Below are 10,625 nucleotides of genomic sequence, written 5' to 3'. Positions count from 1 at the left end.
CTCATTGCTCGGAGATTCTCTTCGTAAGACGGTTGAGGGTTTTGTGGCAGCCTGCGAGACCTGCGCTCGTGCCAAGGTCCCTCATTCACGGCCATCGGGTTCTCTCCTCCCGTTACCCATTCCTTCCCGTCCTTGGATGCATCTGTCCATGGACTTCATTACGGACCTGCCTCGTTCCTCGGGGAAGACTGTGATTCTGGTGGTAGTGGTGGTAGTTTTAGCAAAATGGCACATTTCATTGCCTTTCCTGGGTTACCCAATGCTAAGACGCTGGCGCAAGCGTTTGTTGATCATATTGTTAAATTGCATGGCATTCCTTCAGACATCGTTTCTGATAGGGGCACGCAATTTGTTTCCAGATTCTGGAAGGCCATCCGTTCTCGCTTGGGGGTTCGGTTGTCGTTCTCTTCTGCTTTTCACCCGCAGTCGAATGGTCAGACCGAATCTGGAGACATATCTGCGCTGTTTTGTGGCGGAGAATCAGGAGGATTGGTATTCTTTTTTGTCCCTTGCTGAGTTTGCTTTAAATAGCCGTCGCCAGGAGTCCTCTGATAAGTCCCATTTTTTGGTGCATATGGGTTTCATCCGCAGTTTGGGACATTCTCTGGAGAGGGGTCTTCTGGTTTACCTGATGAGGAGAGATTTTCCTCGTCTTTGTCATTTATTTGGCAAAAGATTCAGGGTAATCTGAAGAGGATGAGTGAGAGATATAAGCGTGTGGCAGATAAGAGACGTGTGCCTGGTCCGGACCTGAATGTGGGTGATCTGGTGTGGTTGTCTACAAAGAATATCAAACTGAAGGTTCCCTCCTGGAAGTTGGGTCCTAAGTTTATTGGGCCTTACAAGATCTTGTCCGTCATCAATCTTGTTGCCTTCCGTCTTGATCTTCCTCAGACTTGGAAGATCCATAATGTTTTTCACAAGTCCCTATTAAAACCTTATGTCCAACCCACTGTACCCTCCTCTTTGCCTCCTCCTCCGATTATTGTTGATGGTAATCTTGAATTTCAGGTCTCTAGGATTGTGGATTCTCGCATTATCCGCGGTTATCTTCAGTACCTCGTTCATTGGGAGGGTTATGGTCCTGAGGAGAGGATGTAAGTCCCAGTGGCAGACATTAAGGCCACTCATCTCATCAGGGCTTACCATAGGTCTCATCCTGAGAAGGTGGGCTCTGAGTGTCCGGAGTCCACTCGTAGAGGGAGAGGTACTGTCACCCCCAGTTCTGTGAGAAGGTCTGGCAGACGTTCTTCTCTACCTCTTGTATGATGTTCTTTGTTTTGGTTTCACTTTCTCATCTCCTTTCCTTCTGCCAGGTGTCACTTATTTAGACTAATCGTCTTCCTTTATATTCCCTCCCATACTGCCTCACTTTGCAGTTTATACTACTTCCTGGAGGAAGTGTTCACTGCTGGAGGCTGCTTCTGCTGTTTGCTCAGATAAGTCCTTTACTTTATTATGTTTCCTTGCTGGCTTGATTCTAGGTGACCCTGACTCCGTCCGTATTAAGTGCAGGGAGCCGGTGGTCGTGTCCCCTCACTATTATAGGGTTTTCAGGTGTCACACAGACTTAGGTACGTGGGCATGCAATAGTCTACCATCGATACCCTTGCATGTGCATAGCAGTCAGGGAGAGCTCTTAGGGTTTTATAGGGCTCACGTATAAGCTCCTTAGTTTGGGATCATTTATTCATAAGTTCCAGCTATCAGCAGACTTCACCCGTGACAATAAAACCCTGCTCCTGGCCCTAACTCCTATCCGTATGGGCACCTCTCAATGGTAGAGATGCCCATACACAGGAACCTAGAAAACCCTGGTGACCCTCGGATGCCCTAAAGGTAATGATAGTCAGACTAAATAGGGGGAAGTAAAGGTCACATGATCCAAACCTGAACAGGAGGTGTGGACATACCAGCAACACACAGACAAAGTGAAACCAAAAGAGGCTGTCATATCACTCATGTGCAGCCAGTCTCTCAGACCTTCTAACACCTGTCACAGGTGTGACAGATATATACACTACCAGAAAATAAAAGAAGACGACCTAGAAAGAGAATATGAGAACACTATAATAGCGCGCTTTGGTGAAGCTTGATGGTCTGTCTGTAAAGGACAAAAAAGTTAAAAATTTTTTTGCAAACTGGCAATTACAATAAAATTTGTGACTTTTCTACGCAGAAAAAAACTGGCACTGAGCTATAATGAATGACCCCTTATGTACACTCACCTAAAGAATTATTAGGAACACCTGTTCTATTTCTCATTAATGCAATTATCTAGTCAACCAATCACATGGCAGTTGCTTCAATGCATTTAGGGGTGTGGTCCTGGTCAAGACAATCTCCTGAACTCCAAACTGAATGTCAGAATGGGAAAGAAAGGTGATTTAAGCAATTTTGAGCGTGGCATGGTTGTTGGTGCCAGACGGGCCGCTCTGAGTATTTCACAATCTGCTCAGTTACTGGGATTTTCACACACAACCATTTCTAGGGTTTACAAAGAATGGTGTGAAAAGGGAAAAACATCCAGTATGCGGCCGTCCTGTGGGCAAAAATGCCTTGTGGATGCTAGAGGTCAGAGGAGAATGGGCCGACTGATTCAAGCTGATAGAAGAGCAACGTTGACTGAAATAACCACTCGTTACAACCGAGGTATGCAGCAAAGCATTTGTGAAGCCACAACACGCACAACCTTGAGGCGGATGGGCTACAACAGCAGAAGACCCCACCGGGTACCACTCATCTCCACTACAAATAGCAAAAAGAGGCTACAATTTGCACAAGCTCACCAAAATTGGACTGTTGAAGACTGGAAAAATGTTGCCTGATCTGATGAGTCTCGATTTCTGTTGAGACATTCAAATGGTAGAGTCCAAATTTGGCGTAAACAGAATGAGAACATGTATCAATCATGCCTTGTTACCACTGTGCAGGCTGGTGGTGGTGGTGTAATTGTGTGGGGGATGTTTTCTGGGCACACTTTAGGCCCCTTAGTGCCAATTGGGCATCGTTTAAATGCCACGGGCTACCTGAGCATTGTTTCTGACCATGTCCATCCCGTCATGACCACCATGTACCCATCCTCTGATGGCTACTTCCAGCAGGATAATGCACCATGTCACAAAGCTCGAATCATTTCAAATTGGTTTCCTAAAACATGACAATGAGTTCACTGTACTAAAATGGCCCCCACAGTCACCAGATCTCAACCCAATAGAGCATCTTTGGGATGTGGTGGAACGGGAGCTTCGTGCCCTGGATGTGCATCCCTCAAATCTCCATCAACTGCAAGATGCTATCCTATCAATATGGGCCAACATTTCTAAAGAATGCTATCAGCACCTTGTGGAATCAATGCCACGTAGAATTAAGGCAGTTCTGAAGGCAAAAGGGGGTCCAACACCGTATTAGTATGGTGTTCCTAATAATTCTTTAGGTGAGTGTATTTATATGATATATGTCCACCATGTGTATCTCACTTCTCATTTGTGACTATATTATTATCTCATCGATACAGTGCACATCTGTGGTTAGTTCATTGTTTGTAGAGGTCACAGGACAGCTCGGGGTGGTACCTGTATATACAGTACTTATGCTCAATATGTGGCTCTTTGGGTGGCACCTTGAGCACCTATGTCTACCACATGAATTTGTTGTGTCGCCATTGGCCAGAATTACATGTACTGTGTGTGTATACGCGGTGACTAAGAGTCAGACGATGAGAGAATCAAGATGACTTGAAAGTGTTCTTTACAATCATGGAAGGTCTCCTCTTACCCAGTGATGAGAGGGACTGGTGATTCTCCATTATGACGTCCTTGTACAGATCCTTGTGTTCTTCCAAATACTCCCACTCCTCTATGGAGAAATAGACAGCGACATCCTGACACCTTATAGGAACCTGACAACACAAGGACACAGTCATTACCAGACCCCTCCCTTGGCATTATTGTATAATGTCCCAGAATTCCCAGCAACGCTCACCTCTCCGCTCAGCAGCTCGGTGATCCTGGTGGTAAGTTCTAGGATCTTCTGCTCATGTATCAGGGAATGAGGTGGAGGCTCGGTGATGGGGCTCTGGGTCCTGCTCCATCCTCCTGACACACGGGGTGTCACACACTCACCAGACGACTTCTTCACTACTGTGTAATCCTGTGTATGGGGAGACGCCGATCACTACAGAGATTCTAAGAATCCTTCACCTTTCCAGACATTTCCCAGTTTTATTACTAGAGATAAGAGTGATGTCATGTGAGACTCTCACCTCTCCGGTTATCAAGGAGATGATCTCCAGGGTGAGGTCTAATATCCTCGCAGCCATGTGGTCTCTGTCCTTCTCCATCCTTGATGGGTCATTGATGGAACGGTCTATTGTCTTTAAAAAGTAGAGTCCTGAACCTAAGAAACCTGAGGGAAACAAGGAGGACTGAGAGCAAAATCCCATTTAGAAAACATTTCACATGACCTAAAGTGTCTCAGGAATTGAGAATTATAATGGAAGTGACTTACTGTAGCAATAGAGGTGTCATATATACCAGACAGCTGATATATCAGTCAGCGGCCGCCCCTGCTACATAGTGAATACAGTTACACATGACACACACTGCAGTGTACCGCATACCGCAGCCAGTTATTATTTTTTCAGGCCACTATATGTCTCATACTCCCCTTAGCCTAGAGTACTGCCATAATCCTCCGAAAGAAGTAGCAGGAATAACTGTTTCCAATACTGATCTCCTCCTCAGGAAGCTCATTACCACTCTCTACCACTTACCTCCACCTTGTATCATTCTAAATTAGAAAACAGAGCTCCAGTAGTACACAATCTTAAATGGTCACTAACTTTTCACATAACTATGCGTAGATCAATAGTACAGCTGAATATAAGAAACTTTCTAATGTATCTTATCAGAGAAAAATGACTCTTTCTCCACATATCAGCTCTTTTTCTTCCATCCCCCACCCACTGATATTATCTCAGCGAATTCCATCTTGTCAGACCAAGCCGTCTGTTCACTGAGAGAAGAGAGATCTGTTGAGTAAGAGACACTATTAGCTCTTGCAGCCTCAGTGTCTTACTGCCTCACAGCTTCTGGATTCACATACAGTGGTGCTTGAAAGTTTGCGAACCCTTCAGAATGTCCTATATTTCCGCATAAATCTGACCTGTAACTACATCAGATTTTCACACAAGTCCTAAAAGTAGATAAAAATAAACAAATCAAACAAATGACTCAAAAATATTAGGCTTGGTCATTGATCTATTGAGGGAAATGATCTGATATCATACGTCTGTGAATGGCAAAAGTATGTGAACGTTTAGGATTAGAAGATAATTTGATGGTAAAATTAGAGTCAGGTGTTTTCAATCAATAAGATGACAATCAGGTGAGAGCGGGCGACATGTATATATAAAGAACAGGGATCTATCAAAGTCTGACCTTCACAACACATTTGTGGAAGTGCATCATGGCTTGCACAAAGAAGATTTTTGAGGACCTCAAAAGAAGAGTTAGTGATGCTCATCTGGCTGGAAAATGTCACAAAACCATCTTTGAAGAGTTTGGACTCGACCAATCAATAGTCAGACGGATCGTGTAGAAATGGAGGAGATTCAAGACAATTATTACCCTTCCCAGGAGCGGTTGACCAAAAAAAGATCATGCCGACAACAAGGCGTGTAACAGTCCGCAAGGTCACAAAGGAACCCAAGGTGAGCTCTAAGCAACAATTTAACATTAGCTAATGTTAAAGGGGTTGTGTTACCACGGACATTGGTGGCATCTTTCTAGGATATGCCACAAATGTCAGATGAGAGCAGGTCCCAGTGGTGGAGAAAGGGAACCCCAAAGTGAAAGAGAGCACACTGCACAAGAACGGTGTGCACTCTATTAATTTCTATGGAAGTTACAAAAATAGTCTATTTTCAGAACTCCCATAGAAATGAATGGAGGGTGGCGACACATGCTGAAAATTGGAGGTGGTCCCAGAGGTGGGACCTGCACCTATCTGACATTGGCTGCATATCCAATGTCTGAAGTTAGACAACCCCTTTAATGTTCGTGAGTCCACCAACAGGATGACACTGAACAACAATGGCAAGATTGCAAGGAAAAAGCTGCTGCTCTCCAAAAAGAACATTGCTGCCCGTCTGCAGTATATAAAGATCACCTGGACAAGCCAGAAGGCTACCGGAACAATGTTTTGAGGATAGGTGAGAACATAATGAGAAGTGTTATGTTTGGAGAAAGGAAAACACTACATTCCAGCATAAAACCTCATCCCAACGGTGAGACACGGAGGTGGTAGTAGTATCATGGTTTGGGCCTGTTTTTCTGCATCTGGGCCAGGACGGCTTGTCATCATTGATGGAAAAATGAATTTTGAATTATATCAGCAAATTCTAAAGGATCTGAATCTCAGGAAAGCAGCATGCAGCAAGACAACGACCCTAAGCGCACAAGTCCTTGTTCCAAAGAATGGTTAAAGAAGAAGGAAGTGAATGTTTTGGAATGGCTGAGTCACAGTCCTGACCTTACTCCAACAGAAATCTTGTGGAAGGACATACAGTCCCATGTAACAACATCCATTCATCCCCTTTACCATACAGTCCCATGTAAAAACATCCCTGTAGCACCCTCCAACATCTAGTCCCATGTAAAAACCTCTCTCCAACCCCTTTACCATACAGTCCCATGTAAAAACGCCCCTGCAGCCACCTTACCATACAGTCCCATGTAAAAACAGCCCTTTTAACATACAGTCCCATGTAAAAACATCCCTGCAGCCCCTTTACCATACAATCCAATGTAAAAACACCCCTGCAGCCCCTTTACCCTACAATCCAATGTAAAAACATCCCTGCAGCCCCTGAAACATACAGTCCCATGTAAAAATATCCCTGTAGCACCCTCCAACATCTAGTCCCATGTAAAAACCTCTCTCCAACCCCTTTACCATACAGTCCCATGTAAAAACGCCCCTGCAGCCACCTTACCATACAGTCCCATGTAAAAACAGCCCTTTTAACATACAGTCCCATGTAAAAACATCCCTGCAGCCCCTTTACCATACAATCCAATGTAAAAACATCCCTGCAGCCCCTTTACCATACAATCCAATGTAAAAACACCCCTGCAGCCCCTTTACCCTACAATCCAATGTAAAAACATCCCTGCAGCCCCTGAAACATACAGTCCCATGTAAAAACATCCTTGTAGCACCCTCCAGCATCCAGTCCCATGTAAAAACACCCCTGCAGCCCCTTTACCATACAAACCAATGTAAAAACACCCCTGCAGCCCCTTTAACATACAGTCCCATGTAAAAAAAAAATATTTAAAAAAATCGTTGCAGCCCCTTTAATATACAGTCCTATGTGTAAACCCTCTTCTCTCTTTACCTGAATTCACATGTAAAGTGCAGTCCTGTAATTGTCGTGTCTGGTGTAGCTGGTCACATGACTGTGACGTCATCAAAGGTCCTGCAGTCACTAATGGTTAGATCTCTCATGTAACTGATCACATGACTATGACGTAATCAAAGGTCCTACAACCACTAACAGTTACATCTCTCATGTAACTGATCACATGACTGTGACATCATCAAAGGTCCTACAACCACTAACAGTTACACCTCTCATGTAACTGATCACATGACTGTGACATCATCAGGTAGGGTGGGGTCCAGAATGGAGTTACTCCTAGTAGGCAGGATGTTACAGTAATAGGCGGAGTCTCATGGTGTAAGGGGCGGGGCTCCCAGATGACAGAAAAAACATCAGTGAACAGAGGGCTGAATGTTTACAGTGTTCATATTTACATGGGACTGTATGCTGGAGGGAGGACTGTATGTGTTGAAGGGAGGGAAGTGATGTTATTTACATGGGACTGTATGATGAAGGGAGGTGAGTGATGTGTTTTACATAGGACTGTATGTTGAAAAGTGATGTGCTTTACATAGGACTGTATGTTGGAGGATCTGAAGGGAGGCGAGTGATGTGTTTTACATAGGACTGTATGTTGGACGGGTTGAAAGGGGGAGTGATGTTATTTACATGGGACTGTATGTTGAAGAGTGATGTGTTTTTTATAGGACTGTATGTTGGACGGGTTAAAAGGGGAGTGATGTTATTTACATGGGACTGTGTTGAAGAGTGATGTGTTTTACATAGGACTGTATGTTGAAGGGGCTGAAATAGAGTGGCCGGACAGTCCGGTTTTTTGGCTCCCTGTCCTGCGTCCGGCACAGGGCCTGGACGGACACAGGGATGTCCACCCTTTCAGTAGCTCACGCTCAGACAGCAGCACTGACTGAGGCTTCTCTCACCCCCAGTCAGTCACTAGAGTCGCAGACATGGCTGACTGAGGGGGAGAAGCGCCCCGGCTGCCCCCAGCTCACCTTCCCCTCAGAAACTTCTTTGCTCTTATCGTGGCTTATCCATTTGGGGGCTTGGCCGTTGAGGTCCGGCTTTCTGGGATGAAGCCAGTGGCCACCCTAGGCTGAAGGGAGGGAAGCGATGTGTTTTACATAGGACTGTATGTTGGAGGGGCTGAAGGGAGGGAAGCGATGTGTTTTACTTAGGACTGTATGTTGGAGGGGCTGAAGGGAGGGGAGCGATGTGTTTTACATAGGACTGTATGTTGGTGGGACTGGAGGGAGTGTTTTACATAGGACTATACAGTGCTCCAGACTAAAAAAAATAACCAGGAGCCATTGGCTCCTAAACTAAAACATTTAGGAGCCAAATTTAAAATGCATAGAATTAAAAAAAGGACTTGGAGAAGATGAGACGCAGGTCACAGCAGTGAGCAGCTCTACGTATAGGGGAATACAGCACCACATACCTCTCACATCCAGTGACATCTTTTAGGGAACAAGATGACTAAAAATTTAAAATTGCGCGGTTTAGATTTTTTTTCTGTTACAGCCTTCACCAGAGCGGAAATATGGATGTGGCGATATGTAATATGTTTATTTTTTATTGTTTGTAAATGTTATATGTAAAATTGGGAAAGGGGACGATTTAAACTTTTAGTATTTTGGTGTTTTTTTTACTTTTTTTTTAAACTTTTTAACCAATTTCCCCCTTAGGGACTAAAACCTGGATCTTTTCATCCCTTGTCCTATTCACCCTGATAGAGCTCTATTAGGGTGAATAGGACTTTACACTCTCCCTGCTGCCCTGTGCTTTGTGCACACAGCAGCAGGGAGCTGAACATGGCAGCCAGGGCTTCAGTAGCGTCCTGGCTGCCATGGTAACCGATTGGAGCCCCAGAAGTGTAATCTGCCACTGCCACCAATGATACTAATAATGGGGGGGGGGGGGCACTGCACCACCAGTTATACTGATACTAAGGGGGGGGGGGCGCACTGCGCCACCAATCATTTATACAAGTATAGGCAGTGGTATCACAGACCCGGCCTCAATAACAGGGCATGCGATCTGCGGCAATTAACCCCTCAGATTGGTGGCAGTGGCGGCCAATGCGCCTTAAAATTTGCAGATGGCGACAAGACTTTTTAGTCTTGTTGCCATTTGCGACTGGACCGCTGCGCTGCTGCGAAGCCTAGTATCAGTTAAAGAACTTGGCACACAGGGTGGGCATAACTACCGTGAGGGCAGCACAATGTGGGCATAACTACTGTGTGGGGGCACAGGGTGGGCATAACTACCGTGAGGGCAGCACAATGTGGGCATAACTACTGTGTGGGGGCACAGGGTGGGCAAAACTACCGTGAGGGCAGCACAATGTGGACATATCTACTGTGTGGGGGCACAGTGTGGGCATAACTACTGTGTGCTGGCACAAAAGGGGAATAATTACCATGTGGGGGGGCACTAAGGGGATTGGCTGGATATAGAAGCATGGCTTAGTCTCTCAATTTGCCACGGTGCGCTGAGCCACTGCTACTGTCCTTTTTTGTGATTTTTGGGAGGTTTGCCAAAATGAGCCTCATTACTGCCTTGCACCTAATACCTGCGCTGCACCACGAGTGAGCCCTGCCTTGCACCTATACACCTCACCTCCTGGGCACCCCAAATAAAACTAGGCAGGGACCCCAGATACCTGGGTGTGCCCTGAGGGGTAGAAGAGTAGTTCCCCTCCAACCACTGCATGGCCCCAGGGAGAGCTAGAGTGAAGAACCGTCACTGTGAACTACTACCACTAGCAGGGTCACAACTATCACACTTCCTCCTCTCAACATTACGGCTCGCTGCAGACACAACAATGTAAAGAAAGCTGGGAAATCGGGAGACGATACGGTGCAGGGCACAGCTAAACCTGGAGTCCGGGCCCAGGGCTGCATGCTGCGGCCACTTAGAGGGAACGCTGCACATGGTGCTTCATGAGGGAGCAAGTTTGAGTATCCACATACGAATTCAGAGGCAGATGTTCTATTAATGTATTACTGTACTTAACCCCTTACGGACACATGACGTACCAGTACGGCATGGTTCCCGAGTCCTTAAGGACACATGACGTACAGTACGTCATGTGTTGTTCCGATCACCGCCGCCCAGCGGGCGGTGATCGGAACAAGGTGCCTGCTCAAATCCTGTGAGATTCAGCCCCCTGGATCTCACAGGCCCCGGAAGCTGTATGAGTAATACACACAGTATT

Source organism: Bufo bufo, chromosome 4 (genome assembly GCF_905171765.1).
Source record: "Bufo bufo chromosome 4, aBufBuf1.1, whole genome shotgun sequence".
NCBI lineage: Eukaryota > Metazoa > Chordata > Amphibia > Anura > Bufonidae > Bufo > Bufo bufo.
This window is presented reverse-complemented; position numbering follows the sequence as displayed.